Genomic DNA, 7,541 nt, shown 5'->3' with positions numbered 1-7,541 from the left:
CGCAGTTCAAGTGCCGGACCTGGTGGCTAGAAAGTCACTCTGGGCGCGTGTACCCATTCCCAAAGTCCCAGGAGGAGAGTGGAGGAGACAGGATTGTCTGTGTGGCCATCCACCCTGGGGGTGATTTCCTACTTTCCCTCTTACTATCTCTGTCTCTGTCTCTCTCTCTGGTGAGTCCACATGCCCTAAAGCAAAAACCTTTTTTAAAAAAAGTAGGAGCGGGCCAGGTGGTGGTGCGAGGAAGGTCCTGGCACACACCCCACCGCCTGAGGCCGCCGGCATGTGTCCTGGGCCTGGCACCGAGACGGAGCGGGCAGCGGGGATGCTGAGGCTGCTGGGATGCTTCTGGAGCCTGGGGTCAAGTAACTGGAGTGCGGAGCCACACAGAGGGGAGAGGCTTGCCGGTGAATCCCAGCGTACTTGACTGTGCCTGCTCTGCTCACCTGACTCTCTGTCTCTCCCTCTCTGTCTCTCCCATGGAAGAAATCATTTTGTTGTCCAAGCTGTGAATCATTCACTCGCTCACGGGTCAGAACACTGAGGTTGACACGGCCCTGCTCTCTGCCCTCAGTGACACGGCGGTGACAGCAGCCACACTGGCGAGGCCACTAAGAGCGGGAGAGATAAAGAAACTTTCAAAAAAATAAAGTGAAAGAAATTTGAAATCATGCATAATTTCACGGTGTGCATGCTGTGGGTCACTTACACCTGTCACCTTCAAACCTAGCTGTCACCTGGCAGCGGAGTGGGCCTGGGTACAGGACCCGAGTGGGCGGGAGGCCCAGGGCTGGGTGTGGACGTCGGGGCTGCCCAGGATGGCGTGGGCGGCCAGGTTCGGTGGGAAGCGGGGCGAGGCCCTGGGTGGCGGCCAAGAGGGAAGAAGAACATGGAGAGTGACAGAGACTGAGCGGGAGGGCTGTCCGGAGGACGAGAGCGGCCTGGCATTCGTCTGGTTTCTAGCCCAGCCCCTGCGGAGCTCCTCTGCTCCCACCCTGCTGCTCCTCTCTGCTTCTGTCCAGACCCTGGGACTTCGTCGGGCGCCGTCGGCGGACGGAGCTCCGGAGGCCCAGCTCCCTTTAGCCATGACCCTGCTCTTCCCTTGGGTGTGAGGTGGGGTTTGCACGGAGAGCAGGCTGGGACCTGTGGAATGGTGGCCGCAGGCAGCTGGCTGTGGCAGGCGGCCCCGGCCTGGGCTCTGCGCTGGGGCCAGCAGCCTGTCCTTGGCGCAGCGCTCTGTCCTTCCGGTGCGACAACCGCAGGACTGGCCGGCCCGGGGTGTGGGTCGGGCTCCGCTCTGCCCACCTGGTGTGGGACCTGGGCAGCCTCAGACACGCGGGTGCCAGCCAGGGAGCCGGGCCGGCTGGAGGGCCGCAGAGGGGGTGGTGTGTGAGGCCCTGCAGGGGTTCCTCTCCCTCTAACTAGATGAATGAAGAAACCTTAAAAGTAGTTAAAGGACGTTGCTAGAGAGTGTTCTGGCCAGAGCTCCGTTCACTGGCCCCAGGCATGGAGCCCCCAGGTGGGCGAACTCAGCTGGTGACCCCGGGCGCCTGGACCCTGCCTGCCCTGGAGATGAGGCCCCAAGGAGAGCCCAGAGCCCAGAGAGGGGCCACTGCCCTGGCCGCCGACCGCCCGGGCAGGCGCTGCAGAGCGGGCTCGTGGCCTTCGATGGGTGGGGGTTTCTTGCACAGTTTCCATTAGCCGCCCCCCTCCTCGCATCCCTCCTTCCCGTGAGCTCACGCTGAGCCCGGCACCTCATCCTCTCAGCTTGGGGAGTTAATTGGGGCTGCGGCTGGAACTGGGGGGTGGCTGAGAGCCACAGCCTGGGGAGCAGTCCACGGAGTCCCTGACTCAGTGACCAGCTGAGGAGCCAGAGCAGGGTGACAGAAGACCACCGGCCCAGAGAGGTGGCCTGACCCTGAGCCAGGACAGACGTTGAGACTCCGAGCCCTGGACTTCCTCGAGGCATGGGCCTGGGGGGCGTGCCCCGGGAGGGCCAGGCCCTGCCTGTGGGAATGGTGACCCCTGCCACAAAGGCCAGGCAGGCACCCGTCCCACTGCCGAGGGGGAGGGCACCGGCTTTCGCAGAGGGCCACAGGGTTCCGTGTCTCCCGGAGTCAAGGTTGGCTACACATTGAGAAAAAGCAAAGCCCCGGACGCTGGTAATTCAGGTTCCCTTGGCAAATCGGGTGGGAGTAACCTGTGCCGGGCGGGGCAGGCTTGGCGTGGGCACCAGGGAGCAGCACGGGGCTGTCGTTTCAATCAGGCACAAACACAGCGGAGAAAGTAAACACTTGAGAAGGCACTTGACCTTCACAATGCCGAGCTCTAAAAATAGACACCCGCAGAGTGGTGCTGCACACAGGAGGCCGCGATTTCCCCCTGGAGAGGCTGGCTGCAAGCTCACTGAGCAGCACAGCCGGGTACCTGGAGTCCGAGGACCGTGCTGTCACCTGGTGGTGACGGGGACAGCCCCATGGCGTGGCTGTGATGAGGGCAGCCCGTCTCCTGACTGGGCTGAAGGTGGCCCGTCCCCTGGGGGCAGCTCTTCAGGTGGCCAGAGCTGCTGACTGGGACAAAGAGACCTGTCCTGGTCCCCCCGTGGTTTCGCTCCTGGCTCGGTTCCTCTCCTCCCCCTCCATGTTTCCGTGGGAACCATCCTCCAGGTCAGAGAGCAGAACGGCCAGCCCCTGGGCACTGTCTGAGGGCAGCATTGTCTCTAAATCTCTTTTGGAGTGCTGGGTTAGAAGCTGCCGTGTCCGGGGTTGTGGCGTGGGTGCACGTGCAGGTGCCGGCCTGGCCCAGGGAGGAGAGCGGAGGGCGGTTGTCGTCTGGCACCCCGTCTCTGTGTGCCGTCTCCTCCTGGAGGGGGCTGGTCATGGTCACCCGGCTGACCCTCCGGCCTGCCCCGGGTGCAGGGGCCATGAGCAGCAGAGGGTCCTTGGGAAGGGCACGAGCTCTCCTTTCAGCCATCATTTTAGCACATTTCCATAGGGAAGTCCTGCCTGAAACCGTGCCAGCCCAAACAGAGGATGAAGATCCCCGGGCTGCTTGGAGAGACTGTCCCTCACAGTCCTCACATCTCCAGGGGTCTTTGCACTTGCCAGGGCCCAGTCCCCCCCGGGGGCCCGCCGGCATCTGGGAGTGGAGAGTCACGGAAGATTTGTTCCCTAACTCCCTTTTGTCTAGGTCATTTAAAAACAGAACTGCAGGTTGGGACCAGCAATTTGTGTGATGGTTGAGGCACTGGATCCTCCCAGGGCTGACCACGGTTTGAGTCCTTGGATCACGCTGAGTGTATAATGTGTGCATGCCCAAAATCCTGAGAGGAGACAGGAGCTACGGTGAGGCCTTCCCTCCTGGGGGATTTCTCACTTTCCCTCTCTCTGTCTCTCTCTCCAGCAAGTGTGTATGCTCCATGGCAAACAAACAAACAGATAAAACCAGGAACAAGACAAAACAAAAAGAACTGAACAGCAGGCCAGCCAGAGTGGCTCGGTAGACATGTGACACTTGGCCACGCCGGGACATGCCACTGAGAAGGCCGGTTGAGCCCCCTGCCCCGCTGCCCAGCTGGCTGTGGGGCCATAAAAACTGCAGGGCATCCCTGCCTCTCTGCTTCCCTCTCTCATAGAGATACACTTATTTTTGAAAAGCAGACTGAAGTGAATTTGTTGCTCTCTGAGTGGCTGGCTGGGTGTGGGGAAGGGGGTCAGTGCTGTGGTCACCGAGGTTCTGCGGGGGCAGCCAGGCCTTAGGGTGCCTTCCGGGGCCAGTGGAGCCCCTGCGGCAGGGGCTCTGTTCACGTCTCCCTTTCCACCCTGCACAGCTGCCCTGCCCTGCCCTCTGCGGGCCTCTCTTCTGTCCGACGACCACATCAAGGTTTCGAACTCAGGACGACAAGCCAGCCATGTCTGGGCCCCGTGGTCGGCGTCCCTGTCTGCTCGAGCTCACAGATGCGTTCGCTCACGTTGCCGGTGGCACCAGCTGTCACCGGATGGAGCCAAGCGTTGCTCTCGGATTCCGTGACTGATGTCTGCACGGCTGATGGGCTACCGGCTGGCGGCTCTGCCCTCGGGAAGGCACACCGCGAGGGCCACGCAGGAGTGAGAAGCCCAACCAGTGCTCCACCGCGCCGAGTGAGAAGCCGGCACGCAAGTGCACACGCTCTTCTCAGAGCCTGGGAGATGACACGGCCCCTTCTGCGCAGCGTTCCCAGAGTGAGGCCAAGCGGGTCTCTCCTCCCGCAGAGGTCTCGGGTGCTCTCCACTGGGAGGGCTTATTTGTGTATTTATTTGTTTTTTCCATAGGGCATGTGCACTCACCAGAGAGAGACAGTGAAAGGGAAAGTGAGAAATCACCCCCCGGGGGATGGCCACGCTGCAATCCCTTCTCCATTCTCCTCTCGGGATTTTGGGCACGCACACACTTGAACCCAGCATTGATTTTTAAGCCACTGGGTCCAGGACTCAACCAGAAAGTCAGCCATGTAGGATTCAGCTCCTTAACCCCCATTCCACCTGCTGCCCCTGGGGCTGGGCACCCCTCCGCTAGGGAACAGCAGAAACGCCATGTTCTAGAACACCCTGGAGGCATGAACTCCGAACGGAGACTGCGGGGAAAACGGCGAACACGTCTGACCTCTTGTCCTCCTGCTGGAAACCGGCAGGGTGCCATTACACGGGTGTGTGATTTGATAAACACCGTCAAGCCTTTGGCCTCATTTGTCCACACCTCCCTCACAGATCCTGAAACCACCCTGCACCAGGAAATACCCTTATCTACTCCTCTAAGAAGCAACTTCCTCTAAAAACAACTTTCCTTCCTCCTTTGCCCTAATGAACATGGAGGACGAGAGAGGCTGGGAGACGGCCTGTCTGCTATGGCCTCTCGCCCTCGACTCACACCTCTGGGTCTTGCGTAGACCTCCCATGTGCGCTTCAGGTGATTCTGCCGGAGAGAAGTCTCACCCCTCGGGCGATCTGGGGGGCCTGCGGATGCCTGGTCAGACAAGGTTTCCAACACGAAATTAGGCACACAGGGAACCAGCAGTTAGCGTAATGGCTATGTCGCTGGATTCACACGTAGTCGACCGTGGTTCGTGTCCCGGACCCGGTGGCTTAAAACTCACGCCGGGCGCGTGTGCGTGCGTGCCCAAGATCCCGAGAGGAGAATGGAGGAGAAGGGATTGTGGTGTGACCATCCCCTCTGGGGGGGTGATTTCTCGCTTTCTGTCTCTATGTCTCTCTCTCTCTCTCTGTCTGGCGAGTGCACGCGCCCTGTAGCAAAAACCTCTCCAAAAAAAAAGAAGAAGAAATTAGGCACACAGGGCGGGCGGGTTGTACTCTGTGAACGTGGCGTGGCGGACCGAGGAGCAGCAAGGAGCTGGCAGACTGAGTGAGGCATTTGCGAGGGGATCTGCAGTCCCACGGCCCTGCTCACACCGGCGGGTCAGATTCCAGCTGTCCAGCTGAGCTTCACTCTCCCAGTCACAGAACTGTCAGCCAGAAAAAGACAAAAAGAAAGAGAGAAAAAGGGGGAAAAAATAAGCATTTTAGGCAACCAAGTTGGTTCTTTCTTCTTTTTTTTTGTTTTTGTTTTTGTTTTTTTTTTTTTTGAAAGAGGTGGTTATTACTCAGCAATAGAAATCCAGATTCACATAGGATCACCCAGAAAAGGAATGACATTAAACTACAGGCTGCGATAGTTAACTGTAAGTGTCAACTTGTTTGGGTCACGGGGTGCCCCGATATTAGGTCAAAGATCGTACTGGGTGTTTCTGAGAGGGTGTTTCCGTGAGGGCAGCAGGTGAGTCAGCAGCCTAGGACAGACGGCCCCTGCTACCGTGGTGGGCCCAGCCAGTCAGCTGAGGGCCTGGACAGAAGGCAAGGCTGACTCCGAGCAGAGGAAAACCCGTTCTGCGTGACGGTCCCTGAGCTGGGACTTCCGTCTTTCTTCCTGCCTTTGACCAGGATGGAAAGTTCTTCCTGGGGCTCGAGTCTGCAAGCCGTCAGGCTGGAACTTACGCCAGGGCTCCCCTGGGTGTCCAGCACCACCCACACACCCCAGGCCTTGGCATTTCTCTCTCTCTCTCTCTCTCTCCATAAACACACACACGCACACTCACACACACACACACACACACGACCTCAAAAAGTCCGTGGGAAAAATGGAATTAAAGTGTAAGTTTATTTTGGCGTGAAATTTGTCTTCAAAATTCATATAGTTTTGTCACAGTGTACATTTCTCATGACCTTGTAGAGGACCCCGTGTACACATACGTGCACCCTACTGGTTAGGGTCCCGGGCCCATACAGAGGTCGAAGCAAGAGCACTGAGAACATGCCAGTTCAGGAGGTCACTTCCGTGCGTGGCCATGTACTGGGTCCTCACTTACGAGGCAGGGCCAATTACTGAGGATACTCAGTGGCCCTGAGATGTGCAGACACATGGGCGTCTCGGGACAGCGACAGGGAGACTAGGAGGTGAGAGCCCTGCCCTCCGAGAGCTTCCGTTCTGCCTTAATGATGCCTGCGGACACCTTGGGGCGCTGAAACTGTGGAGAGAGAGAACAGCAAGTCCCCAGGCCAGGCTCCACAGCTGGCCCAGGGTTTCCCGGAGCTGGTCACCCCGCTACCCCTGGGGTTAGCTGTGGAGCTGTAGAAGAGTTTGCTCAGACCTCCCAGGAGAGCCGTGGAAGACACCACGGTGGAAAATGCAAGTTGCTGATGCCCCTGAGGCAACCCCTGTCCACAGAGGGACCGCAGCCGGAAAGGAGCCAGCCTTCCCTGGGGGCATTCTGGGAGACTTTTCTGAGGGCGCCCTAGGAGGCTCCCGAGCTTCTTTCCTGAGCACACTTCCGGGCCTAAGAAAACCTGCAGAAGACTTGAGGCTGCCCCTCCTTCCGCCTGCACAGCATGGTCTCCATGCTCCCACGGCGTCCCGGGAGCGCAGCCATGTCCACAGCTGGAGTTTGAGTGTCCTGCTAGCGTGTGGGTGAGGGTCACAGCCTCCGTCTCCTATAACCACCGCTGCTTCTCCCGAGGTGACTGCCGGTCTGGGCCTGCCAACACAGGGTGCTGACTTATGGGGTCCCTAATCTCCATTGTATCTTGGCAAGGCAGGCCAGAGCAGTCCGGCCAGAGCAGCCAATCCCTAGGGATGTGGCGGCCTTCACTGCGTCCCATGTGCCCTGGGTCAGGGGCTCTTCAAAGCCCCCCATGCCACGTGCTGCCTGCCACATGCAGAGCACAGGTCCCCAGCTGCATGGGGCATCAGTCTGAGGCCTTGACCCCCGGCCACACCCTCATGAGGAGGACGTAGCTGCCTATGTCCTGGGCTGGCCACTTCTGGGTCAGATAGGATTGGCGTCACTGCCAAGACTCAGAAGGCTAACCACCCTCCCACTGCTGGGTAGGAAGGCTTCATTCCAGAGTCCTTCCGAGCGGCAGCAAGCACCCTGCCGTGACTTGCAATGCTGACAATGCTATCCCCACGAAGCCACCAGTCTGGGCACAGCAAGCAGCGGCACGCTGTGCGAGTCG

At 59.3% G+C, this 7,541-nt stretch overlaps 1 non-coding gene across 1 annotated transcript; it reads right to left on the bottom strand.

Moving 5' to 3' along the window:
* Positions 1 to 493: 493 nt before the first annotated feature.
* LOC114005001 (small nucleolar RNA SNORA17) lies at positions 494 to 619 on the bottom strand. Its single transcript, XR_003546941.1, has one exon. It is a non-coding gene; the product is annotated as a small nucleolar RNA SNORA17 (small nucleolar RNA).
* Between the last annotated feature and the right edge of the window lie 6,922 nt (positions 620 to 7,541).

Source organism: Tupaia chinensis, unplaced genomic scaffold (assembly GCF_000334495.1).
Source record: "Tupaia chinensis unplaced genomic scaffold, TupChi_1.0 Scaffold141173_1, whole genome shotgun sequence".
Taxonomy (NCBI): Eukaryota; Metazoa; Chordata; class Mammalia; order Scandentia; family Tupaiidae; genus Tupaia; species Tupaia belangeri.
Note: the sequence above shows the minus strand (reverse complement) of the source record. Positions and strands in the feature narration are given on the sequence as shown.